Source organism: Macaca fascicularis, chromosome 10, assembly GCF_037993035.2.
Source record: "Macaca fascicularis isolate 582-1 chromosome 10, T2T-MFA8v1.1".
Classification (NCBI taxonomy): domain Eukaryota; kingdom Metazoa; phylum Chordata; class Mammalia; order Primates; family Cercopithecidae; genus Macaca; species Macaca fascicularis.
The window spans coordinates 62,484,825-62,501,213 of NC_088384.1; the positions used below are offsets into that span (position 1 = coordinate 62,484,825).

General features: G+C 50.0%; 1 long non-coding RNA gene across 1 annotated transcript; it reads left to right on the forward strand.

Moving 5' to 3' along the window:
- The first annotated feature begins 5,953 nt into the window (after nt 1-5,953).
- LOC141407883 (uncharacterized) lies at nt 5,954-12,843 on the forward strand. Its single transcript, XR_012419062.1, has 2 exons — nt 5,954-6,000; nt 12,113-12,843. It is a non-coding gene; the product is annotated as an uncharacterized lncRNA (long non-coding RNA).
- Nucleotides 12,844-16,389: the final 3,546 nt, after the last annotated feature.

Below are 16,389 nucleotides of genomic sequence, written 5' to 3' on the forward strand. Positions count from 1 at the left end.
TGTGCCGGGACCTGCCCCAGTCCTTAGCCTGCTCCGCAGCGGCTGGGACCTCGGCCACCCTGCGCCCTTTCTGGGGAAATGCAATTTTGGGCATGAGACAGGGTCTCTAAACCGCAAAGCCTTCTGCAGTTTCAGTTATCAGTCCGTGGGGAAAATCCTGCAAATAAATCTTCCAGGCTTGGCAGGCCCCTCACCCACCCACCGGGCCTCTGGCGTGGAGAATCTCGGCGTTTAGGGGTTGGAGGGTTTCTCTTAACTTAGCTGCACGGGTCACAGCCAAGCTTAGCCCTGGAGCCACCATTCCTTCCATCATTCTCAGACCTTCTGAGGCCAGGGATCGGGACCACATGGTGGGGTTGCCTGTGGCCACCAGGTCTGGGATGCTAGCTGGGGGATCCGAGGGTGGGGCCTGGCATCCTGGAAGGCTCTTCCTTCACATGTCTGGAGTGGCGCTGGCTGCTGACTGCATTTCAGTGGGCTGGGGCGGGAACGCCTCCACGTGGCCTGCCCGGTGGCCACCTGGGCTTCCTCACAGCATGGTGGCCGGGCTGTGAGAATGAGTGTTCCCTGGGACAGCAAGTGGAAGTCATCCTTTTTTATGACTTAGCCTCGAAAGTCACCTAGTATCACTTCTGCCAGAATTGCAGACCCGCTCAGATTCAAGAGATGGGGAACCAAGCAGACCCCACCTCTTGGTGGGACAGTGTCAGGTCCCACCACCAGAAGCAGATGGGAGGGGATGTACTGGTGTGGCACCTTTGGAACGTCATCTGCTCAAGTATGTCCAAAGAGAATGAAAGTCTAAGCCTCCCGGGAGGGCTCTCGGTTCTTGGGAGAAATGCCATTTCCAGCCTCTCTAACCCTCCCCATTCCCAATTTGCTGGCCACTGGCAACTTGCACACCTGATACTGACCCAGCCACAGAGCTGCTTCTCACTTGTGCCAGCTGCAGCTCCTCCATGCTGAAAAACAAAGCCAAGCAAAACTGGAGAACCCAACTGGAATGGTGATAGCCAGAGCACGCAGGACAGGAGAACTCGGACCCGCAGCCTGTAGCACCAGCCCGGGAAGCCAGATCACTACTGCCCACAGGCTTGGCCAGTAACTGCCAGTTTCCCTCATCCTTCTTCAATTGAGGATCAGCCAGAGAAGGAAGCCAGACATGCTCCGCTGGCCAGTCACAGGGGCCACCCCACTTCTAGCAGCCCCTCCTGCTTGCCCAACAGCCACCCCCACTGGGGCACCTCTGAATCCCCCTCTTTCCTCTGTGAGGCTTTCCCACACCTGCCTGCATGCAGGTCCCCGCCTGGTGGTGCTGCCTCCCGCTGCTGTATGCCTTGAGCCCCTAGGCTCCTTTGGATGCTCTTGGTCTGTTTCTGTGCCAGGGCACATGGCGGGAGGGCGGGCTGTGAGCCGGGCAGGGTCATGAGCCATCTGAACAGGGAGGGCTAAGAGCAGCTGTGGCCGTGGACACTGGGGCTCAGGCTCCCTGGGGGACTCATGCTGGCCACGGGAGGAGAGGTGGGCGCTGGGCTCAAGGTGGAGGGCAGCAGCCCTGGCTTGTGCGTCCCGCGTGCAAGAGCAGGCAGAGACGGTGCTGACGGTGGCCCCTGGGTCTGTGGGCTGGAGCCCAGGAAGGCACTGGGGTGTGGGTGGGGTCCCTGGGGCTTTCTGGCTCTTCCAGTGCTGCTCATCAGAACAGCCAGCAAACCTGGGAACATGCAGCCGGTGTTCCTCAAGGACCCCTCATTCTTCTCCAAAAAAACTTCGAAACATATTTGAAGAAATTTATTCTGTACCAAATATAAGGACCAAAGGCCTGTGACACAGCCCCAGGAGGTCCTGAGAACATGTGCCCAGGGTGATCGGGCTGCAGCTTGTGTGTGTTTTTTTTTTTTTTTTGAGTTTTAGGGAGCCATAAGACATCAATCAATACATAGAAGGTGTACATTGGTTCAGTCCAGAAAGGCGGGGCAATGCAAAGAGGAGGAGGCTTCCAGGTCACAGGTGGATTGGCAATTGGCTGAAAGAGTTATTATCTAAAGACCTGGAATCAGTAGAAGGGAATGTATGGGTTAAGATGGGGGATTGTGGAGAGCAAGATTTATCATGAAGACGAAGCCTCCAGGTAGCGGCTTCCGAGCTCTTATCAGACCTGAAAAGGTGCCAGGCTCTTAGTTAATTCTCTCCTGCATCAGGGAAAAGACCTGGAAAGGAAAGGGATTCTCTACAGAATGTGGATTCTCCCCACGAGAGACAGCTTTGCAGGGACGTTTCAAAACATGTCAAAGAAAGATATTTTAGGGTAAAATACTTGGATTTCTTTCAGGACCTGCTGCCTGTCATGTGAAGCTATACTAGAGTTAGGTTGGAATTCGGTGTCTCATTGCTACAGAGTCTTGCCCTGTTTTGATGTGAATGCTGGTCAGCTGTGCCTGGATTCAAATGGGAGGAGGAAATAATGAGGCATGTCTGGCCCCCATTTCCCATCATGGCCAGAATTAGATGTTCAGATTTATGTTGGAATGTCCTTGGACAAGAGGAGGGGTCCGTCAGTTGGTTGGGGGACTTAGAATTTTATTTCAGGTTTCATTCTGTAGATCAGAGCATGGAGCCCGGGAATGAGCATTTCACAGGCTCCCTGGGTACCCAGGTAGAACCTTGTGCATGGCGTCTCCACGGGGTTCACAAGCAGGCTACCCGGCCGGCCGAGGCTCCTGCCCCGCCTCACCGGCTTTCTCTCCAGGACCTCCCTCCTGTTTCTCCCAGCGTGAGTACTGATGTAAATTTATGGAGATGGCATTTCTGCTTCAATCTCCTTCTGCTCTGACGACCCATTATGACTGCGTAATTAAGCTCCCATGGATCTTCCCCGCAGGCATCTGTAGCTCCCAGGCGTCACTCATCTGCCCAGTGCTGACATGGAACTGAGGATAAATGTATTTCACTGGTTTTGCTCTGTCATTAACTTCTGTAGCTCTTGTGTAAATTTCCAGGTTGCAGGTTCTGCATTGGTCTTTCTTGAGCAAACCCCCCTTTGTGTGGACGATTTAGGGTTGATTTCTCCTCTTCCCTCACCCTTGACCCATCCTTGCTGACCTTGCTTAGTCTCCAGGAGGCTCTGCCCTAGGTGTTTTTGGCTGGCTTGGATTTGCAGATCATTCCTTGTGGTTGGCGTTGGTGTCAGTTACCATCTGATGTGGGAGAACCGCAATCCAGGATTGGAAGGGATCTCACTCAGTTCTTCATTTGATTTCTTCCTGCGACATTTTATTATAAAGGTTTTTAAACTTTTCCAGGAAAGCTGGATGAATTGCTCAGTGAACACTCACGTGCCCACACGCTAGATTTCACAGTGAACTCTTTCTTCTTTTATCCTGTATCTATCCATTTATCCATCCATGAATTTGATTGTTTTGGCACTTTTCAAAGTAAACTGCACTATAGTGAATGTTAAATTCCCAGGACCCCCCTGCCCAATGCCTGCTTGATCTCTGTTCAAGAGATGGAGAGCATAGGGCTGGGCCCATGCCCAAGGCGTCTTGTGCAGGGTACTCTCCAGCTTCTTTCACCAGTGGGAGGCTGGTGCTGCCCACCCAGGGCCCCACCTGGAGAATTGGAGAATTGCTGGTCTAAGCTTACACAGTTTCCTGGGGAAACAGTTGCCCCTAAAATAGCCAGCAGGTCTAGAGTGGTAGCCAGAGTCCTGCGTGTCCTGTCTGAGGATACCTGTCTTACTCTTGGGGCAGCCACACCAGCCCCTCTGCAGGTGGCCTCAGACACGCTGGCTGCTAGCCAGGGGCAGGTGCCTCCCTGGAGCAGGTTGCTTGCATTTGGTGCATGGCTCCCTCTCAGGTGGGGTCTTCTCAGGGGCTGGCCAGGCCATAGAGTAGCCTCTGTGACTCTCCATTCCCACGTGTCACTAGCTCTGCTGAGCACCTGGGGCTGGGGTCCTCGCCAAGTCCCCAGAGAGTGGTGTCACCATTAGAACTGGATGAACCCTGGCATCCAGCAACCCATCTTTGCCCAATTTATTTCCTCACTGCCCGAAGCTAAAATGTTCTGGTAAAAGAAAAATGTGTGCCTGGACAATACCGTTACCTCTTTCCGCAGGCTGGGGAATGCTGAATTTCACCCTCTGCTCTTGCAAATTAAGTAATTAAAGAAAGAGTAAACTTGCGCTAATTGTAGATACTTATTGCTACTGATGAAGATGTCCCGGCAGGGACGAGTGTGGTTTTCATTAATTTCTCCGTGCTTTGGGGTTTGACTTGAACTCAAAGGCCTTCCTTAAGTGAACCCTTGTAAAATCTTTAATTAACTCTTGTCGGTGTCAATATGTTTTATTACCTTCCGCAGCCCACAGCCTCCCCTGGTGTCCAATTTACTTGGATGCTCCTGGGCTGGTAGGACGCAGGCTGGCGCTATGCTCTGCTGCGGGGTGGATTAAGTTGCTTTATGTGTTCTGGCTAGAGGGCAATTCCTCTCCATTAGAAATGATGATGGCCACTTTTCCACGGGGGGCACCCGAGGTTGCAGTGAGAACTTACTGCATCAGAAACAAAAGGGCTGAGCTTAGAAACAAGACCTTGGCCACCAAGGGCATGCATAGATGTGGCCTCTGAAGACTCATGCTTGGGTCCAGACCATTGCTTGTAAGTGGCGGGGTGCAGATCAGAGATGTTGCCCTACAGAAGTCAGGCAAGGGGCTCGCCCCAGGCTCCAGATGGGCACACCACTGCTGACCCCTGAATTTACTGGGCTGGGCTCCACAGCTGGCTAGCCCCCTGAGGAAGGAGCAGGAATTAAGCTTTGCCATTTTGTGTCTCGGGGCTGTCAAGGGGATTGGATATCAGCAGTGTGCGGCTCCTCCAGAGATCACCTGCCCACTGCATCCCCACCCACAGAACTAGGAGGGCTGGGAGGCAGCCAGCCCCAACCAGGGAGGGACAGGGTCAGTGGGTGAACACTGCCTGCCTATGGGGGACCCCCAAGGGGCACCTTCCACCACATCAGAGCTCCCAGTGGGATGGGTGAGACAGTGGCTGAGCTGTGGGCAACAGTGAGCCCCTTTCCTGGCCTTGCCACCCACCCTTGTCCTGCTGCCTGGAGTAGTCCTCCCAGTAAAGTGCCCACACCAAGCCCTTTCTCCCAGTCTGCTTTGGGGAAGCCCAATAAAGACAAAGATGTCAGAGGTGGGGTGATATGGGGAAAGGCCAGAGCATGGAGTGGGGTCTGAGGTGGAGGCTGTGGAGAAAATGAGAAGAAAGAATGAGAAATTCATTTGAAATACACACTTGTACATATCATTCCCCAAGCCCAGGTCATAAACTCCAGCACCCTGGAGCCAGGAAGTCCCTGGAAGGTAGTCATTGCCCTGAGGCACAAGACTGAGGTCTTTCATGGCTGAGGGGTGAGTTCTGTTGGGTGGAGGCGACTCAGGCTACCTTGACTTCTCTGTGACACCAAGTCCAAATAAATCTAATGTTGATCTTTAAGGCTGGTGTCTTAGTCTGTTTTCTGTAGCTATAACTGGACACCAGTGACTGGGTAATTTGTATAAAAAAAGAAGTTTATGTAGCTAATGGTTTTGGAGGCTGGGAAGTCCAAGGGCATGGCAGTAGCTTCTGGCATGGGCGGATGGCATCACAGGGCTGGAGGCATGCACTGAGAGCCAAATCAGTTTTTCTAAAGGACCCACCCTGGAGATGACTAACCCACTCCCTCAATAACCCATTAATCCATTAATCAGTCAAGGAGTGGATTAATCTATTCCTGAAAGCAGGACCCTTGCAACCCAATCATCTCCCAAAGGTCCTACCTCTCAGCAGTGTTGCTTTGGGGACCAAGTTCCAACACATCAACTTTTTTTTTAAGTTACTGAATTTTAAATTTTATTTAAATTCAATGAATTTCTGTTTCAATTTCTTTTTTATTGATTTCCAACTTTTATTTTAGGTTCAGGGGTGCATGTGCAGGACATCCAGGTTTGTTACATAGGTAAGCATGTGTCATGGTGATTTGCTGCATAGGCCATCCCATCAGCTAGGCATTAAGCCCAGAATCCATTAGATATTCTTCCTGATGCTCTCCCTCCTCCCACCTCCCACCCCTCCAACAGGGCCCAGTGTGTGTTGTTTCCCCCATGTGTCCATGTGTTCTCATTGGTCAGCTCCCACTTATAAGTGAGAACATGCAGGATTTAGTTTTCTGTTCCTGTGTTAGTATGCTGGGGATGATGACCTCCAACTCCATCCATGTTTCTGCAAAGAACATGATTTCATCCCTTTCTGACTGCATAATAGTCCATGATGCATATGTACCACATTTTCTTTATCCAGTCTATCATTGATGGGTATTTAGGTTGATTCCATGTCTTTGCTATTGTGAATAGTCCTGCAATGAACATATGCATGCATGTACCTTAATAATAGAATAATTTATATTCCTTTGGATATATAACCAGTAATGGGATTGCTGGGTCAAATGGTATTTCTGCCTCTCGGTCTTTGAGGAATCACCATACTGTCTTTCACAGTGGCTGAACTAATTTCCACTCCCACCAACAGTGTAAAAGCATTCCTTTTTTCTCCACAACATTGCCAGCATCTGTGGTTTTTTGACTTAGTAATAGCCATTCTGACTTGTATGAGATGGTATCTCATTGTGGTTTTGATTTGCATTTCTCTAATGATCAGTGATGTTGACCTTTTTTATCATGTGTTGGTTGGCTGCATGTATATCTTCTTTTGAGAAGCCAACACCTGAACTTTTGGGAGACCCATTCAAACCAGAACAGCTGGCAAATTTGTTTTGATTGAAGTAATATTTATCTACAGTAAAACATAAGATCTGAGATTCTATGAGCTTTGATACATATATACACTTGGGTAACCCACATCCCAATTGAATTAGTGAATCTGTCACACAGAAAGCTCCCTGGTGCCCCCAGCAGTCAGTCCACCCTGCTTCCTAGGCAACTGTTGTTCCAATTCCATCACCTAGGTCAGCCTTACCTCTTCTTACTCTGTGTAAGTGGAATCGTATAGTTCACCCTCTTCTGTATCACACTTCATTTGTGTAATGTAATGTTTTTTGAGGTTGAACTTGCTGTGTGTGTTAGTCATATGCTCATTTTTATTGCAGTAGTATTACATTTTATAAACAGACCACATTTTATCTGTTCACTTGTTGATGTATGTTATCTTTTATCTAGTGTTTGGCTATTATAAAGAATGCTGCCATATCTGTAATTGCACAATACACTGTGTGGACATATATTTTCATTCCTCTTTGGGGGAATTGTTGAGTCATTGGGTAGGTGTGTGTTTAGTTTTATAAGAAACTGCCAGACCATTTTCTGAAGTGGCTGCACCATTTTGTATTCTCACCAGCAATGAATGAGAGAGATCCTGTTGCTCCACTTCCTCATCAGCACTTGATGCTATTTGTCTTTAATTTTAGCCACTCTGGTGGATGCAAAACAGCATCTCATTGTGGTTATAGTTTGCATTTCCCTGATAACAAATGATGCTGAGCATACTTTCATGTGCTTATTGGGCATCAATATATTTTATTTTGTAAAATATATTTTCATGTTTTTTACCCGTTTTAAAGTTGGATTGTTTGTCTTTTTATTGATTTGTATTTCTTTATATTTGCTAGATATTGGTCCTTTATCAGATATACACATCATAAAAGCTTTCCCCAATCTGTGATTTGTCTTTTTATTTTCTAAATGTTGTCTTTTCGTGAGCAGAATTTGGATCTATGCTTTCTACTTTCTACAACTTCATCTACTTTTGATTGAGATACAGTTAGACCTTTTTTAGCATACTCACAAACCAATCAACCCTCTAGGTGGGAGAGGGTCCCTGAGAGAATTCCACAGGAAGATGGGGTTGTCTGCTCTCAGTTTGTCCATAGGCTGGCTCAGCTGTGACCTGCATGTGTGGCCAGCCCAGCTGCTGGGACAGTCACAGAAGCACCCAGCATCAGGGAAGGAAAGCGGAACACCCCACCCCCACCAACTCCAAGCTGCCTGACTGCAAGTCCAGCCTCATTAGACCCTCAAAATAACTCAAGATTTTCCTTTATTTCCATGCGTGGGGTGGTCCAGCAGGCCCCTGTGAGGGAGCCCAGGCCTCCTGGAATGCACAGGTGATGTGTGTTATGGGCACTTGGAGGCAGAGGTTAGTGGGGCATGAGAGAGCTTGTATCCAGCAGCAGGTAACAAGCCACATGGAAGTGCCCTTTAGCCTGGACCTGAAGGTTGGCAGCATGGGCCCACAAGGGTGTAGGGGGCCCTCCAGGTGAGGGGTGGTGGGGGAGAGATGCTCGGGGGTGGAAATCCCAGGGGATTTCCCCAGTGGGAGCACGTATCTACACTGCAGTGAGGCCAGATGCCCGTGAGAAGCCACTGGGAGTTGGAGGACAGGATCCAATTTGTGTGTCTAGAGGTGCATGCATCAGCCAGAGCAGGAGTTAGAAGACTCGGTTCAGAGGGGTTTTGGGAAATAGTCATCAACTGTGTTGACCTGAAAGGAAGAGGCTGAGACACAAAATGTAATTTAAAGAGTTTACTTGAGCCAAAGTGAGGCCAGTTGCCTGGGACACATTTCCAAGTTGCCTTGGGAAGTGCTCCTGTTCAGCTTTTGTTATAAGCAGGTTCTTAAGGAAAAAAGGGGAAAATGAGTGTGCAGATATAAAGGTGTTTGACAGGAGTTCTCCGTGGTTCACAGGAAGAGCTTTGATTATGATAGCAACAGGAGGCAGCCAAACGCCTGCGTAGATGGGGTGGGTCCTGGTGAAACCCCACCTCCAAGCTGAAGGCAGTTTAAAGCCTGACAGTTAAATCCTCGGACTGGATAGAGAATGTGTCTTTCTGTTTGGTGTGATTTCCTCTCATTGGTCCCGAGCCTTCACCTATTTTACATATACCTACCCTTTCCTAATTGTTTTTCTACACTGTCATGCCCACCTTTGAATCAAGTAAAATATTCTCCTAGAACAAAATTTGGTTCATATTTATTTTGCTCTGCCTGGTTTCTCTAGAATTTGGAAACTATTTGTGAGTATTCTTAAGTGATGGCAATACAGTTATTGCATCTGTGCAATAATAATCTGACTGTTGTCTTCCCAAAACAGTGCCCCTTGTTAGCAGGAAGCAGTTAAGATCAGTCATCATCCCTATTCTTATGGCAGTTAGATGTACCTCTTCAGAGGAGTGAAATGATAGCGACAGGAGGCAACCAAATGCCCAGGCAGATAGAGGCAGGTCCTGGTGAAGCCCCACCTCCAATCCAAACCCTGAAAGCCAAGCTGCAAGTTAAATCCTTGGACCAGATTGAGAACTTGTCTTCCTGTTTGGTGTGATTTCCTCTGATTGGTCCCCAACCTTCACCTATTTTACATACACCTACCCTTTCCTAATTGGTTTTCTACACTGTTGTGTCCACCTTTGAGTGGTGTCCTCCCTTTAACCTTTTTTGCATGCTCACAATCAGCACGCACTCCCCATTCTGAGTCTATAAGAGGCACTGGGTCTCCTCTCTGCTGAAAGCTGTTTTCATCACTCCATAAAATTCTTCTCTGCCCTCCTCACCCTTCAATGTCCAGTGTATCCTCTTTCTCTTTGGGCATGGTACAAGAGCTTGGGAACCGCTGAATGTAGGTACAAGCTATAACACAGGTGAGCTGGGGCATGCCAGCATGGCTGACTGAGGCCCGGGTGGGGCATCACTGGCTGGGGATCCCTGGCTTGCAAAGTGACTAAGAAGAAAAATCCTACAGCAGTCAGAGAGTGGCTCCTGCTGTTGAGCTGCAGGGTGTGAGTGATGGCATCAGCCCATGGTGTTTGATGGCTGCATGACATCAGTCCAGAGCCCATGTGGCAGCTGCCTTCAGGAGGTGATCATTTAGCTTCAGGAGCGAATGCAGCAGTGACTGCCGTTTCATTCCAAAGCTGCTTTGGGCCTGATAATTTAAAGGGGCTTGCATTCCTCAGATAAAAAGGGTTGTTTGATTGTTTGTTTGTTTGTTTTCTTTCTCTACTGGTTATATGAAGAAAAAGAAAGTGAGAGAGAGGCCCTTATTGGTTTTCAGGCATAGATACTTCCACCCGTGCCAATTCTAGCTGCATTGTGAGGTCCCTGGGTGCAGGTGGAGGAGGCCTGTGCACATCCACCGTATGGCAGAAACACCTGACAGCAACAACTCAGGTTCACCCTGAGAATGACCCTACGGTCTAAGAAGGATGTGGGTTGGTTCCCGAGCTAGGGAATCGGGAGTGACCAATCTGGAGGTTCACACCTTATCTGCAAAGGACGTTCAGACCCCTGACTCATTCCTTGGAATGCAGGACATGCAAGGAAGTAAGGCCCTTTGTTTTGCGTTAAATGGAGGTTGCCAGGTGGAGGGTGCTAAGTGAAAATGCTAGAGAACTGTGTGCTTTTTGCCAACGGCAGCAGGCACTCCTGAGCCTGGATGGGCTGCCGTCACTCGGATACCTGAGATCTGTATTTGATCTTTGACCCATTTCCTAACATACAATTCCTAAAACCTGTGGAATCTCTAGCACAAAGAATGTCTTTTGTATCCTAATTAGATAGCTGGTGGCTGGGTGCCCTGAGTAGCTTCAGGGTGGGGCTGGTCATCTTAAATACCAAGGCAGGTTTGAGGGTTAAGGTTTTCAGCCTCAACTCCTGATCTCCAGGGAGGGGAGAGAGGCTGGAGGTTGAATTGATCGCCAGTGGCCAATGGTTTAGTCAATTATGCCTACACGGTGAAGCCTTCATAAAACCCGGAAAGACTGGGTTCCTGGAGCTTCCAGATAGCAGAATGCATGGAGGTTCCTGGAGGGTGGTGCTCAGGAAGGCGTGGAAGCTCTGTGTCCCTTCTTCATACCTAGTGTTACACATCTCTTCATCTATATCCTTTGTAATATCCTTTATAATAAACCAGTAAATGTGTTTCTCTGAGTTCTGTGAGCCACTCTAGCAAATTAGCTGAACCCAAGCAAGGGGTCGTGGGAACCGCTGATTGATAGCCAGTCCATCAGAAGCACAGGTCATAACCTAGGGCTCGAAACTGGCCTCAGAAGATAGGGTGGGGGAGCACCCTTGGGAACTGAGCCCTCACCCTGTGTGATTTGGTGCTGTCTCCAGGTAGACAGTGTTGGAAGTGAATCGAATTAGAGGACACCCCGCTGGTGTCTGCTGTGGAATCGCTTGCTCAGTGTGTAGGGAGGCTCCCCCATATTTGGTCACAGAAGCATTTTGTGTTGATTGCCATGTAAAAGTGTCCTGCTGGATCCTGTTGACACCAATGTGTCTGAGAGGACCAAGAAGAGACCCACAGCTGTGGAACAAGATGTAAGGTTTATCAAGGACTTACTTACCGGGCAATCCAGGAGTGGTTGGCTGGACAGGAAAACTGCTGCTGTTCGCAAAAAGCACGCAGTTCTTTAGCATTTTCACTTAGTACCCTCCACCTGGCAACCTCCATTTAACCCAAAACAAAGGGCCTTGCTTCCATGCATGTCCTGCATTCCAGGGAATGAGTCAGGGGTCTGAACGTCCTTTGCAGATAAGGTGTGAGCCTCCAGGTTGGCCACTCCCGATTCCCTAGCTCAGGACCCAACCCATATCCTTCTTAGACCCTAGGGTCATTCTCAGGGTGAGCTTGAGTTGTTGCTGTCAGGTGCTTCTGCCATACAGAACACAGAGGAAAAACCGTGTGTGTATGTGTGTGTGTTTTTTTTACACACAGACAAGCCTTAAAAATAGTGATCAAAATGATTTAACTCTTTATTATAAAAATGTCCGGCATATACAGTAGTAGAAGTAACAGTATAATGAGTCCCCGTGTTCACATCATGGCTTCTGCCCTTGTCAGGCATTGCCAGGCCTCTGTTATCTATGCCTCCCAGCCCCAAGACACAAACTACTCATTTTTTCTTGTTGGAATATTTTGAAGCAAATCCCACACATCATGTCATTTCACTAGAAGATACTTTATTACACATCCCTGACTGGTGAGGACTTTTTACAAGAACATAACCTCCCTGCTGTGTCACAGTCCATTCCTAACACTGTCTCATTTCCCTCACCAGGGAGATGGGAACTTCTCACAACTGCTTTGATTGAATCTGGCTCCAGACAAGGGTCATGCGTCAAGTGGCAGCTGTGCATGTCTTAATGCTGGCATGCAACAATGTGATACACACACGCAGTCTGCACCACAGCAGGTTACAGCTGCGAAAGAGGCTGCGTAGCTGCTGTTGACCTCAGAGCACTTGCAGAGATGAGTCTACCTTCCCATGGCCACAGGACATATGCGGGGAACACGCTTGTCTCCCACATGAGTCACAAGTTTGAGACTGGAATCCCACAATCTCCGTGTGTAAGGGGATCCCGGGACGGTTCTTCCATAAAATTTCCAGTGTTTGCGTGACCGCATTTGGTGGCCAGCCCATTTCATGGTTGGAGGGCCCTGCTTTCCCTGAACTGGAAACAAATTTGATTGCAGCACCCTCAGCCTGGTTTTGGGAAGGCATTCCTGGCCAGTTAGTCGATGTCTCTCTTAAATGAGGGGCCCAGCACTGTCTTCCCACCCCACTGATGAGACTCCTTGGAAGTAGCCCTCTCGAGGGCTGCATGGTCCTTGACTCAGTCCTGCAGTCTCCCTTCCCATAGGATGCAGATGGCATGACAGATGGAGTACCATTGGTGGCTCTTGAGGACTGGCCCAGGTCTTCGTGCCCTCCCAGCAAAAGGCTCGGTAGTACTGAGTGAAGAACAATTGTTCCAAGTGTCGGAAGTCAGATAAAATATGTGGAAACAAATCTCTAAATTTACTGTTTTATTTGGGACAGTTTGAGGCTCATATGGTTTGGATTTGTGTCCTTGCCCAAATCTTATGTCAAATTGGGATCCCCAGGGTTGGAGGAGGGGCCTGGTGGGTGGTGACTGGATCATGGGGTGGACTTCCCCTTGCTGTTCTTGTGATAGTGAGTGAGTTATCATGAGATCTGGTTGTTTAAAAGTTCGTAGCACCTCCTCCTGCTCTCTCTTCCTTCTGCTCCAGCCACGTAGGACATGCCTGCTTCCCCTTTGCCTTCTGCCATGATTGTACGTTTCCTGAGGCCTCCCCAGCCATGCTTCCTGTGCAGGTTGTAGAACCGTGAGCGAATTCAACCTCTTTTCTTTATAAATTACCCAGTCTCATAGTTCTTTGTAGCAATTGAGAACATACTATACAAGGGCATTCTCACAGATTGGGTGGTCTTCACTATGTCCAAAGAACAAAGAGGAGGTTGCAGGTTTTGCACAAAGGAATGTATTGTTTGCCCAGGATGTTCATTGTCACTTTTAAGGTTATGGGAACTGGCAGGCTCTGACTGGTGAGTGACCTTGGTGGGTAAAATTAGTCTTAGAGTTGTAGCAGCTTGTTTCAGTAGCCACTGATAAAACTGGTTTCAGGCAACAGCAGGCAGTCTCAGCAGCCAGGCTTGCAGACCATTACATTCTTGAACAATGTCTTGTGCCTTGAGTGGTTTTCTCCTCTGGCCTCAACTCTGTTTAAGTTGGGTGTGACAAAAACGACCCGATTTGTATGATCGACTTCCACACAAGTCGCTCCCCTCTCAGCTGTGAGAACATATACCTGCTTGGATTTTGTGTTTTTACGGATCCCAAATGGGGTCATGACAAGCAGCATTTATTGAGCATTAATGTATGCAGGCCCCCTCCTGAGCTTCCTAAACTCCTATCAATTCTCACGCCACTTCTATCCTATGAGGCATAATGTAATGATAAACTGTCATTCTCTCAATTTCATGGCTGAGGACACCACGGCACAAAATGGTCACATAACTGCCCAAGGTCAGCAGCGAGGAGCCGCAAGGCAGGATCTGAATCCCAGACGTCTGGGTCTAGAGCCTGGGCCTGTCTCTACCATGCCACACTTTCTCCAGTTGTTGATAGGGGCTGGGCTGAGTCACCTCTTCTTGGTCACGTCCACTGAAAGCTGATCTGCACCCCACGCTGACTGCCCCATCCCTGGGGCAGCTCTAGAGCCTGGGTGGATTTGGGATGTGGGCAGAGGACAGGAACAGGGCCCCATGTATCTGGACACCACTGGACTCTGCATTTAGTAAGGAACAGAGGGTGGGAAAAATGGAACATTCTCAGCATTTTTTCATCCTGCAGTTTGCTTCACGGGCGTGGAAATCATCCATGTAACAACTCCCATTACAGGGAGCCCTGCAGGGGGAGTGTCCAGTGCACCCTGAGCTTGGAGTGGTCTTCCAGTATCTTTACCGCTTCCTTAGGATCCTGGGGAACCTGAGAAGAGGGAGATAGTCTCCCTGCCCTTTGCTCTGCAGCCATGAGCACACCTTGGCCCTTACTGCCATGACCACAGCTAGTAGTTATGAAGCAGTTAAGAGCATCTGCTATGAGCAAGCTGCTTCCACACGTGGCCTCGATTCATCCTCACTGCAGCGAGGGGTCCTAATTCTGCCTTCCAAGGGAACTGCAGCTGAATTTGGGTTTGGCGAGTAAACCCAGCATTGTACCCAGATGGCAGAGCTCCAATGTGGCTCAGGTCGCTGGCCCTGCAACCCCACACTCCCATCCCTTAACTGAAGACTGAAGACCCCAAACCTATTACTTTAGAGACAGAGAGAACCTTTGTCTTGCTTCTCAAACTTTGGCATGCATGTGAATCCGGTGCAGACCTTGTTTTTAAACAAGAAAGTCCTGGGCTCCACACAGAGACTCTGATTCAGTTTAGCTAGGGCAGGGCCGGGGAGTCTGCATTCTTGACAGCTCTGGGTGTGCTGCTGCTGGGAGGGTTCAGGGGCCTATGCAAGATCCACAGGGGGTTTGTGGGCACCCAGGCAGATGCTCAGGATTCAGGCTCAGCGGGGTGAGGCAGGCTGTGTGGGACCTACGGCTCCAGCTGCCTGCTCTTGGAAAGGCTGTGGCAGCCCCATGTTGTCCTCTCCTGTTCTGCGCATTTGCTCCTAGAGTTCCAGCTGCTTTAGGTGCTGGTTGCGGATGCCACAGGGTGGAACCATGGGCATCAGAAACTCCCGCAGGTCCCCCTTCCTCCACATGTCAGCACCTGACTGGCATCTGCCTACCCTGGGGGCTCCTCAGGCCTGCAGGTGGTTGACTTTGTATTCCGCCCAGAGTTTTTATCTACTGGAAGGTCGGTCTGAGAGTTTACTTGGCTTTCACCAGCAGTGGAACCCACACGAGGTCTTTGGATGTAGGGATGCTGCCACACAGTGGAGGAAACGCGGTGATTTTCCATGCTATAAGGTGCCATCCAGTTCCTGTGCCTCGCTGGGTCCTCCCCCATTTCTTGCCCACCTCCACCTCCTCTCCTTCCTACACGTCACCGCCCCCCCCCATTTCCAGCCCTGCTTTGGGTGTCCATCCCCCCACATGGGGGCAGGGCCCTGGCCAGGGTCCTCCAATCTGGACCTCAACCCGAGCACTCGTCAGGTGGCCCCAGACGAGGACCTCCACCCCGGGATGCCTGAGTCTGGGGTACTCTACTTCTCATGCCATTTGGTCATAAAACGTGGCATTGTGGCCAAATGACTGCTTGAGGTGTTTTGCTCCCCAAATGTGCCAAGTCCTAACTGAGTCAGGACCCCAACGGAGCCCTATCACCTACCCAGACCTCGTGAGACTCCCATGAACGGCCCAGAGTTTGGCACAGGTTGAGGCCACTGCCCTCCCCTCTAAACCCCTGCCAGGCCTGCAGCTCACTCAAGCCCACGCTTAAGACCCTGCCTACCCCTTCTCTTGGGGTCCCCTGCTCTCCACCAGCCAGCCCGGCTCCTCACACAGATACTGCTCAGGCCCCAGGGAGTGGGAGGCCTCCCAGAGATTAGCCCTTGTTGGCTCAATGAACCTCTCAGCACAGCCTGCCGGCGGGTGAGAGCCCAGTAAGGGTGGAAAAGAGAACCTGCACCTGTCCAAGAGGGCAGGAGACAGCTCCTGTGGCCGGAGACAGCGGGGGCCCTGGCTGTCGGAAAGAGAGGTGCAAGGAGAGGAGGCGACCCCAGTGTGTCCTCATTGACATGGCTGGACCAGGCACCTGTAAGCCATTAGGGTTGGCCAAAGGCATGCAGGGAGTGGGTGTTTGTTTTGGGCACTCCCAGAGACGTGAGACATTTGGAATTGTTAGGATGTTTCCCTCTGTTGCAGGGCATCTGCGGGGCTGGGGGTGTCCGTGCAGCAAGGGTGGGCGGCTGAGATCGGTCTACACCGTGGGCCTGCTGGAGTGGTTTACACCCAGGGCCACATTTTGAGCCACGATGTTCCTGTTGTGAGAGGACAACAGAAGGGCGGCATCTGGGGTCCCGCTGAC